Below are 16431 nucleotides of genomic sequence, written 5' to 3' on the forward strand. Positions count from 1 at the left end.
TACCAAAATACTGCCTACCAGGATCCCCACTAGGATACATTTCATCTCAGAAACCCTCTCAATGAATCACACCTACGCAAGAATTTTCTTCTTTCATATATTTTTCATTTGCACAAGTACATTTATTTAGCTTGGGGAAATAATGTGGTAAATTGGATTGGAAGCCAGGAAACCAAAATTATGAGTCTATCTAAGTAGCTAAATGATCATTAATGTCTCAGTTCCTCACTCGTAAAACAGTAAAATGAGGGCACCTGGGTGGCTCAGTCAGCTAAGCATCTGCCTTTGGCTCAGGTCATGATCTCAGGTCCTGAGATCGAGTCCTACCTCGGGCTCCCTACTCAGCGGGGAGTCTGCTTCTTCCTCTGCCCCTCACCCTGCTTGTGCTCTCGCTCTCTGTCAAATAAATAAATAAATAAATAAATAAATAGTAAAATGAGACCTATTCCTTCCATCTGATACAATTATTGTGTGTAAAGATTTTATTCTGTATTTCTTTATTCAGAACTATTCACTGAAAGTCTCATTTATGTTCTAGGTACCGAGGAAGACAAATTCTCTTTATCGTTTGACATCTAGTGGGGGAAATGTTCACCATAAATAGGCAAACAAATAAAAAAGTAAAGCAATATCAGCTTGTGGAACCGTGAAGAAGATAAAATGAGATGAGGTAATAGAGTCATGGAGCACATTTTATGTCTTATCATGGAGATTGTAGTTAATCTGAATTTCTTAAATTGTTTGTATTATCAATGATTCTATTACTCTATAATATATAAGCTTAAATGTAATTTCCAAGGTCTTTCATTACACTCTAGGAATTTAGACTGATATTAAATTATTGCCTGGATACTTTGTAAGGAAGATAGAACACAAAAACATTCATCACCAAGCACGGTTTGCGCGCACGCGCGCGTGCGCGCGCGCGCGCACGCACACACACACACACTCCATTTTCTCTTACTTTTACATGTTTGAGATGGATAAACCTTTGGGGTATATTAATGTATACGTTCAATTTTGCCATTTTAAGAAATGCAAATAGGATATGTGTAGCCATAAGAGGTTTTACAATGCTTGCTTTGCTGGTCTGTTAAATGTTTGTATCTTTCAAACCATACTCAGTTACTTGCCTGCAGGTATCTACTTGAGGAAATAGAAGGTAGTTACATTGCTTAAAAGATGTGATTTATGTGCTAAGAGAGTAGATCTTAATGTTCGCCCCAGGAAAAAGAAAGGTAACTATGTGAGAGGATGGAGGTGGTAGCTGATACCATGGAGGTGATCACTTTGCTATTTGTAAATGTATCATATTAACATGTTGTACACCTTAGGCTCATACTATGTTAAGGGTCAATTATAGCTCAATAAAAGAGGAAAAAAGAGAAAAATGGGTAGGATCCCATTTTACTCAATATGATGAAGACTAAAAAAAAAATCTTTTAAAAATACATAAAATAAGATATGAACAAATGTATGAACATATCATTTTTCAAGAAGAAAAATCTCATGCGTAACAATGCCAATTCTCTCAAATAAATGCATAAACCTAAAAAACATTGTAACTTATATGGACCATTGAGACTATCTTAAGAATTGAAGTAGTAAAGAAATACAAATATTGAATAAGATTAAGAGTACAATTTTGTTATCAAGGGGGGAAAAGCAATTTCATCTTGAAGTAAAAAAAAAAAAAACTGCCTGAATGTGAAAGATTAGCAAGAGACAAATTTTGAATGGGTAAGTTGTAGAAGTCTGATGAAAAGAAAACTTTTTTCCTTGGTTTATAATACCTACAAATAATAAGTCTAGAAGGAAGCAATGAAATATGTTAAAATTTTGACAAAACTGGCTCTGTTTTAATGGGCTTACTTATAAGACTTTTTAAAAAGGTCTTTCTGGCAATTGTTACATTAATGCAAGAGTAGAATTTGGTTTTGTTTTTCTCTATGTTAAAACGACATACTGGCCTTGGAATATTCTGTTTGTTTGTTTTTTTTGTTTTTGTTTCTGTTTTTTGTTTTTTTAGAAAGGCAGATTGCCACATGTAGTGCCTCATTTGGATGTGTCTGCAGTTTTGAAAGTTTGACTACATTGCGTTCCCCCAGAAATGGACCTTGAGATCTTGTTTGGGAGGATCTAGCAGGAGAGTGAAGCTTCTCATACACCCTCGATCCAAGAATGGTCCTTCTCTATGGGAGAAGGTCATCCTCTTCCACTGCGCTCAGCTTCCAGGCAGGACACACAAGGAGCAGTGAGGGAGGAAGGGGACACCCACGTAGTCAGCTAGATCAGCCGAATCAACTCTGGCGATCAATGTGGTGATGTGTCGCAGCCAGACAACACTCATATCCTCAGTTTCTTCTTAGTAAGAGATAGTGAGGGGTGCCTGGGTGGCTCAGCCGGTTAAGCGTCTACCTTCAGCTCAGGTCATGATCCCAGCATCCTGGGATCGAGCCCCACATCCTTCTGGCTCCCCGCTCAGCGCAGAGTCTGCTTCTTCCTCTGCTCCTCCCTCTGCTCCTGTTAGTACTCTTTTGCAAATAAATTTTAAAAAATCTTTAAAAAAAATAAGAGATAGTGAAAGTTATTTTTAATTTCTGTATAATCTGCTCAAATAGCAGATATTATATATCTGATCAGCATAACTTTTCTGTATTTTGTGCTTTGTCGTGCCCTTGATTACTTAAAAACAAAACAACAGAAGTTCCTCATTTCTTAAATAGCTAACATTCCTTATAATGATACCTACAGTTGTGTTTATTTAGTACTAGTGTATTGTCACTCTGATCAATAGCCAGCCAAGCTACAAACCATTCATGGTTCCCGAGCATCTGTGCTTCTATCTTAAGCTAGGGATGATTCTTCTTTGAAAATACCTTCCCAAGATCAGTTGGATCGTTTATAAAAATGTAATGTGTTTTTACATATCAAAGCATCTTTGGTGCTTTCTAGATAGCTGAACTACCAAAGGCTTGGTCTCGCACCTGGTCATTCATAATCAGGAGGGATAGTAGGTAGAATTAGGTATGTTTGAAATGCTCCATATGTCTTAATTGGTTCAGTACTGTTATAAGATTTGCATTATATGCTAAGCCCACAAAATGGGATAAGCTAACCAATCAAAAAAGTACATTCTAACTTCCCCATGTTTATTTTGAAGAGTAGATTTGTCTGGGGGGCGCCTGGGTGGGTCAGTGAGTTGAGCATCTAACTCTTGGTTTCTACTCAGGATATGGGCTCAAGGTTTTGAGACTGGGCACCTTGATGGGCTCCACGCTGGGTGTGGAGCCTGATTAGCATTCTCACCCTCCTTTTCTCTACCCCTCCCTTTCTCTAAAAAAATTAAATAAATAAAAATAAAAGTAGATTTGTCACTGTACCCATGTCCACAGTACAATCTTGAGAAAACACAGACATAAAAAAAATAACCCAATAGGATTTTACTCTCTATTCTGATATGGTTGTCTAATCTAATAAGTTAACAGAGGCTTCAGTCCAATCAACAACAAGTGGTTTTTGCTTTCTTTACACATTTACCTGAAGTCCTAAAGTGTCTTCAACAAAGGACAGTCCCAACAACTCGGTGAGAAAGTTTGTACCAGATATTCTTACCTGGAATAGATTTACAGAGTCCAGCTTCTCACCATAAGCTAGCATTGCGACCACACATAGCTATCTATAGACTGAACCATAGGACTGAATCGGGATCATTCAGACTCTTTTTAGACCAGAGACAAAAAACTTCATGGAAGTACACTGTTGATCCCAAGTTTATGAATCAAGAATCAATCACATTAGCCAAATAAGTTCATGAAAGGAATGTAATTGTAGTTATTTGTTTTAGAATATTATTGGATTGTTTTTAATGCTTTGTATTTGATGTACTTATAAGGAAGTCTTTTTTCTCCTTTTTTTTCTTTTATGCTTTTTTCTCAATCTAACTATAAGGCTCAATTTAGCAAGCTATGCTTGTCAAACTAAAAGGAAATATTTTTTTAATGATATCTTGTTCCCACTGACCCCTCAGAATTCAAGAGTGAGCACTTTACTGAGTCTCTAGCAATGTGATTTATTTGTAAAGATTGAAAGAAACTGCCATCCTCTTTACCAAGATGTAACTGGACAAATCAATTACCAAACAAAGCCATCTAAAGGGTTTTATATTTGAGAAAAAATTTCATTTAATTGGCTATGATCTTGTAACCATTAAGGAAGAAGAGTTGGGACCTCCCAGGAGACTGGTCTGATGAGCCTGTTCTGTGGCTCATACGGTCCCAACAGATGGTAAGATAGTAAGGAAGCTCACTTGCTGGCAGGTCACCAACCTTAGCAAATGTTGGGGACCTTGAGAAAAGATGAAGTCTCTTACTTTTAGGGACTGCAAGTAGAGCCTGATAGAGATTAATTTTTTAGCTTTGGTTTTCTGGTACTGGAATAGATTAGCAAAGACATCAATCACTGAATAATTAAAATATTAACACTAGAAAACACCCACTTGATACTAAAGAAAGCAGCAAAGAAGGAATAAAGACAAAAAATACGTATGAGATATAAAAAACAGTAAATGAAATGGCAGATGTAAATTCAACTCTATTGATGATAATACTGAGTGTGAATGAGTGACACAGTCCAATCAAAAGGCAGAGATTTTTCAGACAGATAAAATAAAAACAGAATCCAACTACATGCTATGTACAAGAGGACACTTTTGATTCAAAGACCTGAATAGATTGAAAGTAAAAGGACAGAAAAGATATATGACTCAAAGCAAACAGCAACCATAAGAATGCTGGAGTGACTGTATTGCTAACAGGAAAAAAATAGACTTTTAAACAAAATGTTACTAGAAACAAGGAGGCACATTGTATAACAATAAAAGTGTCAATCCATGAGAAAATTGTAAACATTTACGCACCTAGCAACACACACACACACACACACACACACACACACACGCACTATAAAGGCTGATAGAATTGAGGGGAGAAAGAGACAATGTGATAATAATTTTCAGCGACTCTCATACCTCACTATCAATATTGGATAGAACAAATGGACAGAAGATTAACAAGGAAATACAGGAATTGAACAGCATTATACACATGATCCAAAAGACAGATCTACCCAGTGACAGAAGAATACCCATTCTTCTTACATGCACACAGAATATTAGACAGATTTCTGGCCATAACATAAGTCTCAATAAATTTAAATTGACTGAAATCTTACCAAGCATGTTCTCTAATCAGGACAACGTGTAATTGGAAATGAATAACAAAAAGAAATTTGGGATATTAACACATATGTGAGATTAAACAGCATACTACTAAATAACCAGTATATCAAAGAAGAAATCACAAAAGAAATGAGAAAACGCTTTAAGATGCATGAAAATGAAGACACAACATACAAAATCCTACGGAATGCAACTAACGCAGCAGACAGAGGAAAATGTATAGGTATAAATACCTACATTAAAAAGGAAGAAAGAGGGACGCCTGGGTGGCTCAGTGGGTTAAACCCTCTGCCTTGGGCTCAGGTCATGATCTCAGGGTCCTGGGATCGAGCCCCGCATCAGGCTCTCTGCTCAGCAGGGAGCCTTCTTCCCCCTCTCTGTCTCTGCCTGCCTCTCTGCCTACTTGTGATCTCTCTCTCTGTCAAATAAACAAATAAAATCTTAAAAAAAAAAAAAAAAAGGAAGAAAGATCTCACATGAACAACCTAAACTACCACTTAAGACACTGGAAAAAAGAAGGGCAAACTGAACCGAAAGGAAGAGAAGGAAGGAACTGATAAGAATTAGAGTTGATATTAATGACATAGAGGATAGAACAATAATTAAGAAGATCGATGAAACCAAAAGTTGCTTCTTTGAAAAAATCAACAAGATTGACAAACTTTCAGCTATACGAAAAAGGAAAAACTAAGATGGCTCCCAAAGTTGTGTGTATATTGCCCTCTAGGGCATTAACCAATTTTGCATCCAACTTGCCAGTCTTATTCCAGCGTTCTTTCTCATTCTGCCAGTTCCTTCTCTAAGCATTTAAGTAAAACTTTGATGCATGCTCACTGTAGGTATGTATAAAATTTATATTTCAAACATTTTCAAAATTACACGTTGAGAAACTGCTTGGAGAGAACACAGGGCTGCAAACAGATCCCAGACTCCTTAAACTCATGCCATCCTCCCTAAAGGCCCCAAATCCCCAAGCAAAAGGAGGTATGTGCTCATGTAGTTTAGAGATTGTAAAAATTTGAATTTGAATCCTGATTCTGGTAGCCACTAACTGTGTGACCTCGGGCCAAGTATTTAGTGTCTATGAGTCTCAGGTTTCCCCGTCTACAAAATGTGAATGACAATGCCTTCCTCAAGGGGTTTTAGTTAGGATGAAGTAGGATCAAGTGAAATCATAAATGCGAAAGAGCCTGTGACTAGTAAGCATTACCTATATTTATACATAGCATGTGTGGAGCATATATTCATGTATGGCTTTTTCTGGGCCCTGAAGTAGATGTCTTATTGCCCTCTAGAACGTTAACTAATTTTGCATCTTATTTATCAGTCTTGTTTCAGCATTACTTGTCATCTTATTGGTTGACTGATACTATTGACGATTCTCCCCTTCCTGCACTTCCAATAAATTAAGATACTGCATGTCCAAAATTGAAGGGAAAATTAAAGACCATTTAAAGCAAACCCCTCTTTTACACGTGGGGAAACTAAACTGAGGCTCAGGTAGACTGAGCAGCTTCCCAAGGTCATCAGCTGGTCATTGTCAAAGCCAGAAGATGAGCCCAGGACTGTCTAATTACAGAGCCAAAATCCTATGTCACAGCACTGTCGATTTTGGGTGGGGTCTGATTTTATCAAGGCCCTCGGTTCAGAAGTTGCAATATTGGTTGCAATATTTTCCTTTCGATCACCGGCACCTGGTGCAGAATGATGCTCTCTGTGGGGTGAATAAATGACAGGATGCGGAGAGGAAGATGAGAAGTCAATGAAGACTTCTCTTTCTGGTTCTGAGGTTGTGCCTAAATGCAGTTGGATGCTTGAAGACTTACAGCATTAGTCATGGCTCTTCAAAGAAACTGAGCCAGTTGGGCAGTGTGTGTGTGTGTGTGTGTGTGTGTGTGTGTGATCAGCTCATTAACAGTGGAGGTATGCAAGTGGAGACATATTGCAGAGGACTCCATTGGAATGGTGGGGGGCTGGTGAGATGGGGAAAGTGAGTGCACCATGCACATGAGGGAAAGGGCACTGAACTAGCACCAAACAGCTCTAAACCATGGCTCATCAATAATTTGCCATGTGACCTTCAATGAGTCCCTATCCCTCTCAAGGGCCTTTTGGCCCCCAAAGTGAAAAGAAGGTAGTTAAACTAGTTTTTCTTTGAAGTCACTTGCATTTCCAATATCCTTTCAAAGCTAAGACTCAGGATCACTACAATTCTGAGTTACAAGCATATCCATGCAGCATAACCCATCTTGCTCCACTTATGGAAATGTCCAGCTCAGACATCCGCTCCCTGCTTACAGGTCCCTCAACAGCTCGGTTCTTCCCCAAAAGTCAGGCACTGGGCAGCAGGACTCCTGAGATGACTGTTCTCTCCTTTCCCCTCCCTCCTTGGAACAACTCCCAGGAGAATTCCCACTGTACAGATCCTTGAGCAAATGCCATCTTCTCTTTGGGGAAGTCCCCCTGGCTTGCTAACTTGCAAAAGAAATGCGCCTTTAACCTAAAAACTAGATGCAGGAATTATTATTTTTATTTTCATTACAATCTTTTCTATCGAAGTTGAAAGACCTCATTGAACTAATGATGAGGCAAGAAGGTAAAATGACGGGGTTTTCCAAACCCACGGCATTTGAGATGAAAACAAGTTACCGAGCGGACAGGAAGGAAGAAATGGAGACAGAAGGCTTCCACATAACAGCTTTCAGGCAGAGCGATGGTCACGTGGTCTCCCCAGCGTGGTTGTAATTATCTGCATTCACTTGCGTGGCTTAATTCCAAAGAGTTCAATTATAACCCTCATGTAGCTGAGAGGCAAGAGAATGCCTATTACTGGCAGATACCACAGTCCAACCAGTATAATCTTTTTAATCCTTTAAAGATTTATTTATTTATTTACTTACTTACTTATTTATTTATTGTAGTGAGAGAGCATGAGCAGGAGGGGTGGAGGGAGAGGGAGAGAATCCCAAGCGGACCCTGTGCTGAGCGGGGAGCCCCATGCAGGGCTCCGTCTCACAAACCTGAGATCACAACCTGAGCTGAAACCAAGAGTTGGATGCTTAACTGATGTGCCACCCAGGTGCCCCCAGCCGGTATAATTTTTGAAGTAAACTGTGGTCTCAAGGAAAAAAAAATTGGGGCACCTGGGTGACTCAGTCTGTTAAGTATTGGCTTTTGGCTCTGGTCACAATCCTGGGATCCCGGGATCGAGCCCCAAGTAGGTCTCTGGCTCAGCAGGGAGACTACTTCTCCCTCCACCCCCCGCTCATTCTCTTTCTCTCCCTCCCTCTCTCTCTCAAATAAATAAATAAACCTTTAAAAAAAGAAGAAGAAAAAATATACAAAATAAAAGCCTTTGTCTTTATTTTTTTTCCAAAAAAGATTACCTAAAGAATGCTTCTTCTGGGTGGCTCAGTTGGTTAAGCGTCTGCCTTCGGCTCAGGTCATGATCCCAGCATCCTGGGATCGAGTCCCACATTGGGCTCCCTGCTCAATAGGGAGTCTATTTCTCTGCCCCTCTCCTGGCTGGTGCTTTCTCTCTCTCTCTCTCTCTCTCTCTCTCTTGCTTGCTCATTTTCCCTCTCTCTCAAATAAATAAATAAAATCTAAAAAAAAAAAAAAAAAAAAAGAACACTTCTTCAGCGTTTGCTGTGTAGCAGGGATTTTCCATGCAACATATCACTGAGTACTTGCAACAATTCTGTGGTGCAAACATTATTAACCTCCATTGTACACTTGGGAAAACGGAGCCCCAAAGAGGACATGCTGACTTGCCCAAGATTACTCAGCCAGGAAGTGGCAGGACCATTCCTAATGTCTTGCGGCTAACTGCCTCCTACTGTGTTCAGGCATCTGGAGCCTAGCCTTTGTTCTCTGCTGCAGGAGAAGAAGTACTTCCTGCCCCAGCTGATGCACAATGTATGAGCTCGGTCAGACCATTAGATGCATGACTATGATAGAGAGGGGAGGACAGGAATTGGGGGAATCAAGAGGAAAAATTTTTTGAAACCTAAACAGTGCTATTAAATTTTAGAGAGTATTGGTAAATATTACTCAGTCCGTTTATTTTTTTTTTGTCTTTAACCCCGAATTCTTTTTTAAGTTTTTATTTATTTATTCATTTAAGTATCTCTACACCCAATTCGGGGCTCGAACTCATGACCCAGAGATCAAGAGTCAATGCTCTTCTGACTGAGCCAGCCAGGGGCCCCTAGTTGTTTACTTTAAATATGCATGTCAGTTTTATTTGTCCCTCTGGAATCACCCTCCACACACAGCCCCCAGGAGCAGCCCTTGGCCAAAGATGTGGCAGAGGGATAAACACTTGACTCCTTCACCCTTTGATGGAGATGTTTTGAGGCGTGTGTTTATGTTGTTCCCCAGAGTTTCTCTGTGGGACTAAGCTCCAGCCACCAGGATTGCCTGTTTAACGACCCAGTTTTATCGGCCTCCTCTTCCCTGTACCAGTTCCCCACTCCTCTACTGGTGTTCCCTGAACCTCTCCATAGATGATTTCACTTAAACCCTCATCTGGTTGTCTGCTTCAGAGGGAAGCAAAACTAAGATAGGTTTCCTTGATGTCCGACCTCCTGCTGGGTTCGGCTAAGGGGGAAATGGTAGCAGGAGCTGAGGCATTTTGCATTCTACCTTCTGCCCTGGGGATGCCAATGCCCGGCTCTGTCCTGGACCCAAAGGTCCCAGCTCCTGCTCCTGTCAGGGGGCCCTCTTCACATTGCTCTGACTCCAGGTTCCAGTAAGTGCTCCCTGCCCTTACCCCTTCAGACCTCGGGCCATAAATGGCACCCTGCTTTTACTAGCCCTGGGGTGCTGCAGTATTCCTTGTGATTACACTCCACTCCACTCACACTCTTAAACAAAAACACTAACTCAAATAGATGGGCGCCCCACTGTGTTCATTGCAACATTATATACAACAGCCAAGATATAGAAACCTAAGTGTTTATCAACGGATGAACGGATAGAGAAATTGTGGTGTGTATACAATGGATATTATTGAGCCATAAAATGAATGAAATCTCGTCACTCGTGACAACATGGATGGACCTCACGGGCATTTCTGAAGTGAAATAAGTCAGACGGAGGAAGACAATTACCCTATGATCTCTTCACTTACAGATATGCCCTGGAATGTCCTACAGATAGAATCTTAAACACAAAAACAGAAAAGCTTCCCTGTATTGGCAGGAAGATTCTCAGAAGAAACACTGACAGCTCAAAATCTCCCCAGATAGGAATCGTAAGAGGGGACCAAGAGGCACAGGGGGGAGTGTAGGCAAAACTGGAAATCTCAATTATCCAAACATAATAAAAGAAATCAATTTGGTGGTCATTTGGTAAGCTAGAGATCCAGTTTCACTCCAGACAAACCACTTCCTCTGTCTGAACCTGTTTTTCCACGTGGGAATGAAGGCATTAGACTAAACTTGGTGGCCTAATAGCAAATACTTACCAGCAACGTAGTACCTTCTATGCTCTACCCACTTTAACTTTCATTCACTTGTTCTACCATCATGGTGAAGGATAAAACTTGTTTGCAAGAGCCCTTGACACTGTTCCAAAGGGGATGGGCTCTGCCCCACCAGCGTCCCCTCCTCAGCCCGCACTGGAGCTCTGAGGATCTGATGAATGTGTTTAGCAACGGACTGGCTCTTCTCTTGGTCTCTTGTGAAATATGCTTTCCTGTGTGGTAACCCTCATGCTTTGTCATTTGGAACAAAGTAAACTAGAAACCAGAGAAGATAGGTTCATCCCCTTCTTTTAAACATAAAAGCATCCGATCCTTTCCGTGATGTTTTTATTTTGACCTCAGAAAAAAGAAACAGATAGTCTCGATAAAGAAATAAATTTCCAGTGGCTGAATTTAGCCAAACCATGAAATGGATTATTCCCAGACCCAACACGGGCCTCTGTGATGCGTGACTCCAAACCACCCTTCGTGTGGCAATCTGCGTGCGTGACATGCCCAAGCTGGGCAGCAGCAAATCCTGTAGGCTCTACCTTCAAAATATAGTCAGAATTTCTGGTCCATGGCACGGTCACATCCTGCCTGGATTACTACAGTAATCTCTGAACTGACCCCTTGCTTCTATCTTTGTCTTTCTATAGTCCATCTTCAAAATGGCATCCAGAGTGACCCTTGTAAAATGTAAGTTAGATCGTGTCACTGTTCAGCTTGAAATCCTGCAATGGCTCCCTACTGTCTAGAGCAAAAAAAAAAAAAAAAAAAGATCCTACATGAACTGCACCCTCCCCTTTACCTCTGAGACTTAATTTCCTAAACCTTTCCGCCTTGCTCACTCCTTAACAGCCCCTCTGTTTCCTTGCTGTTCTTCAGTTAGGTCTGAGAGACTTTGCTGTCCTCTGCTCAGAAGGCTGTTCCCCCAGACAGCCACCAGCCTACTTACTATTTCCTTTAAATATTTGCTCAAACCCAGCCTTCTCACCAGGCCTACCCTGACCACCCTATCTAAAACTGCAGTCTGCTTCCCTTCCCCCACTTCCTTCTTTTTTTCTTTTTTTTAAAAGATTTTATTTATTTATTTGACAGAGAGAGAGAGAACAAGCAGGGGGAAGGTCAGGCCTCTAGAGGGAGAGGGAGAAGCAGGCTCCCCACTAAACAGAGAGCCTGACATGGGGCTCAATTCCAAACCCTGGGATCATTACCTGCAATGACGGCAGACACTTAACTGACTGAGCCACCCAGGTACCCCGCCTTTCTTTCTTTACCTTCTAAAAGAAGGAATTGCTTAAATATCAAAAGGAAAATATTTTTTTTTAATTCACTGACTTCCATCTGCCAGCAAGTTCCAGACGGTTGAAGGTAGTATTCATGTCTTCAACAAATGCTTATCGAGGACCTGCTGTGTGTCAGGCATTGAGTTAGGCAGAAATTCAATCTTCTATTCCATTTTAGTCAAATCAACAATCAATACACTGGTGGTCTAGAAGCCAGGTTCACAGTTAGGTGGTGAACTGTGTAGAGATGGGGGTCCAGCCAAGCATAGTGAAGGTAATAAACTTGGAATGAAGACCTGTGTTTGAACCTTCGCGTCACCTCTAACTTCTTCTAGGGTCTTCCCAAGTCCCTTCCCTTTTCTGGGATGGCTTTAGCTCATCTTTACAGTAAGGGAAGTGGACTAAATAATCTTTAAGGTCATTTCTGGCTCTACTGTTCCATGCTCTTACCCATATTTCATGAGAGCTACAGTCTCTAGGGCTAATTGTGAGTTCCCAGGGGTAAGTCAGCAAACAAGCAGGAGGAGGAAATGAGTGGAGTGCATGGCCACTCGAGTTGTCTGTCCCTTATAAGCCAGCACTTCAGGGGCCAGAGGTCTGTCTTAAGCACTAGCAGCAGTTGGGTAGCAGCTGCAGTGGTTAGCCCGAGGTCACCCTGTGCCTCCTCCAGCTGAAGGAGGACACCCAGCTCATGTCTCTGCATCCTCAGGAGAGCACAGAGGAAATGTTCCTTGGGGCCACAGAACTGACGTCAGCTCTCCGTTGGTCTACTAAGCCCAGAGAAGGGAGAGTGTACGGGACAAGCTTTTCTTTGGCTTGAGGTGTGCTTGAGAAAATCCCATGGAAGCCAAGGGGAGAGCACTCTAGAGATGTGAGTGAGTGAAAAACAGCTGCCCCTTGTTTTTTAAGTGTTGTTAGAGGAGCAAGTGGTTTCTTACTCCGTTGTGGATATGAATTAACAGATGCGGGGCACGAAGCAGGGAAGTTCATTTATAAAATAAGAAAACACAATACTGGGGCACCTGGTGGTTCAGTTGGTTAAGTATCTGCCTTCTGCTCAGGTCATGATCCCGGGGTCCTGGGATTGAGTCCCATGTCAGGATCCCTGCTCAGTGGGGAGCCTGCTTCTCCTTCTCCAACTGCCCCTTCCCCACCCAACCCTGCTGCTCGTGCTTTCTGTCACTCTTGCTCTCACTCACTCTATATCAAATAAATAGAATCTTAAAAGAAAAGAGAAAATGGGATACTGTTCCGGGAATCAGAAAACCTGTGGCATATTTAACTCTCTATGTCTTGTTTCTACTGTCCAAAAGATGCAGGGATTCAAGTGGGATCTTTCTGGTATGTGATGATTGTAAGTCATGCAGTCTACTACACCAGGATGCTATCATAGGCAGGAGACAGCAAACTCAAACCCATGGCTACTGCCTGTCTCTGTGAAGCCTGCAGGTACCACTGAGGCAGCCTGGCACAGTAAGCCTTGGCAACCAAGCTAGGCATTCTCCTGTGCCCCTCTTTCCCTCACTGCTCCCAGGGCCTGCCTCCCAGCTCAGTACCTGTGCCTTGCTGCTGCCTGGGTCCATGCTGGTAGCTACCTACACTGGGGATTCTGCTACTGGTGGCTGCCAGTCACTGAGCAGAGGAATCTCAGTCTGCCCCAGCTGAGATAGCCAGGCTTTCTTGGGAGGAGAGCAGGGCACCCAGATGCAGGTCACTGGGGAAGAAAGTTAAACTGAGCATGATGGCAGTCTTTCTCTCCTGTAACCCTTTACCCCACCCCCTTGCCACTGGCCATTCTCTTTGCTGGGAGAAGGTCTCCAACTTGCAGCAAGGTGTGCCCCGCATCCTGTAATGAGCAATCCAGAGAGATGGAACAGAAGTTTTCTCTCTTGTTATTATGTAGCTACATGATATCCTTGATTTTACCTCTTGGCCTGCAAAGCCCAAAATATTTGCCAACTGGCCCTTTACCGAGCAAGTTTGCCATCCCATGGGCTATCACATAATTTGTAAGATGGTACGAGTATGGAGTTAGGTGACTGCGTTCATCCACTACCTATTGGCGTGATCTTGGGCAAGGTCCTTAACTTCTCTGAGCCCGTTTCCTCACCTATAAGACGGAGTTTATAGTGATAGCAACTGCCATAGGCTTGTCATATATGTATGTTAGGTGACTTGCGAACAATACTTACCAGGCAATGTGAGCAGATTTAGCAATTTGTGCATGTAAAAATAGTCCCAGATGTATGTCATCAAACAGAATTTATTGAGTCCCTATTCTGGGCCGGGCCCTTTGCCAGGCCATGGTCTGGTGGGGAAGACAGATTTGCTAAGAAAACAAAAACAATGCAGTATGTCCATTGCTCTAATAGGATACAGCTGTGGGACAAATGCGAGCATGTCCAGTTCCCTCTTTGTAGGTCCGGACAAGGTTTCACTGGGGAAATGAACCTTGAGCCGGCAAGCAGATGAAGGTCATACCTGGTGGAGGGAAGTGCACATCCAGAGGCGTGACAGCTGACAAAGACATTGCACATTCTTGTTGCGGGCCCAGCAAGAGTTAGATAGGCCTTGAGTCTAAGGAGGCGGTGTCTAGAAGATGAGGCTAAAGAGGTAGGCAGGCCCCAGGGCCTGGGGGGCTTTATACGCTATCCCAAAAGTTTGGTGGTATCTCCTGCAGGTGTTGGAGAGCCACTGGAGAAAGTGGAACAACAAAAAAGGATCAAGACCAAAATCTGGCTTTCAGAAACATCGCTCTGGCTCAGTGTGGAGAGCAAACCGAGGGGTAGTCAGGAGATTACGACACACCAAAGAGAAAACTGGTGAAAACCACTGAAGGCGGTGGCTGTGAGAATGAAGAGAGGCAGTGGCTGAGCTATGCAGGAGGTAGGATTGAAAGTCAAGAGTCACCCAGGAAGTCCTCAGGTTTTTGGAGGGGGCAGCTAGGTGACAGTAAGGGAATAGCTACAATAGGAGAAGCAAGAAACCAGGGCAAGGTAAGACGCTCTGGAAAAACAATTCTGAGTTGAATCTATGGCCATGCTCCCAGAATGAAGGCACAGCCGCAGCTCTCTCCCATGGTTCCCCTGGGGAAACAAGCCGGAGCCAGCACCACCACCACATTTCCCAGGGAGCACCCCTCAGGGGAAACAGGAGGGGTTTGAAGAAATGGGGGACTTTCTTCCTTCTTCCCTTGCTCACTTACTACGGCTTTTTGGTGAGCGTGTGCAGATTCAATGCAGGGAAACCTGTGGTTAACACCGTTTTCTCACAGGAAACCCAAATAAGAAGAGTGGCCCAGGCTGAAGGCCTGCACTAGATCAGACTAGCCCTCCAGGATTCTTATTCTGCAGAGGACCCTGAGCCTGTGATGTGGGGGCTTGACTTCAGGTCCTCTCTGCAAGATCTCATTCAACCAAAGTGTGACCAACACCAGGTTTTTTTTTTTTTCCTTAGTTATTGTGAATTTACTCTGAAGGATTCTTTAGAGGAAGGAAAACCCTTTTGGGTTTTTCATATTTGGAATAATCAGGGACTGTTTCTTACATGTGCCTAGTACTTCATAGCTTACAGATTGCTTTCTCAGCCATGGTGATTTTCCTATCCACACCAAAACAGGGATTATTCTTTCCATTCTATGGGTTACAAAACAGGACTCAGAGCTGAAAATGGCTTTTTCAAGATCACATAGCTAGAAAGCATAAAATTATTCACCCGTATTTGATATAATATTCCATGTTGGCAAAACAATGGGGAAATGGGAGTCTCAGATACTAATGGTGAGAGTATAAACTGGTCTGGTCTTTTCCCAAGGGCTCACTGCCAATAACTATTCAATGTGGTTACCTGTTACCTAGCAGCTCCATTTGCGGGTTCCTATTTAACTTCAACTCCCCTTAGACAACAGAGCTTGCAGGCAGGGAGCTGGGAAAAGTCAACCAGTTGAAAGGAAGGTCAATACAAGAGCGTGTTATTAAGCTGGTCACCACTGCATGTAACTAGGGCTTGATCCTGCTGGTACCCTCTAAAGACACAGTGAGAATGTCTAAAAGAAAGAAGAAGGGGGCATTTATTTACAAGATCCCACACTACATTGGTCAATGATGGTCCCATAGAATGTTCATTTTTTCACATCTCCAGGTTTGCCAAGTGGATTCCCAGAGGGATATCAAGAAGGTATTCATGTCGTGATCAGATAGTTCCAAGCAAAAAAGATTTGGGGAGGACCTGGGCCCAGGGACTGGAGTTGGCCCTGGAACACAGATCTCCAAAGTGAGGTCTAATCTTCAGAGTCTGACAAGTAGGGCTCTGTGGAACTGGAATCATGGAGATAGAATCCAGCCCCCGAAGGCAGGGAGAGAGGCCTGGCAAGAGATAGGCAGGATGTTTTCGTTTTCTGCCATTGGAGACTTTCCATATTCCATAGCACAGGCGGA

Source organism: Martes martes (assembly GCF_963455335.1).
Source record: "Martes martes genome assembly, chromosome: 5".
NCBI lineage: Eukaryota > Metazoa > Chordata > Mammalia > Carnivora > Mustelidae > Martes > Martes martes.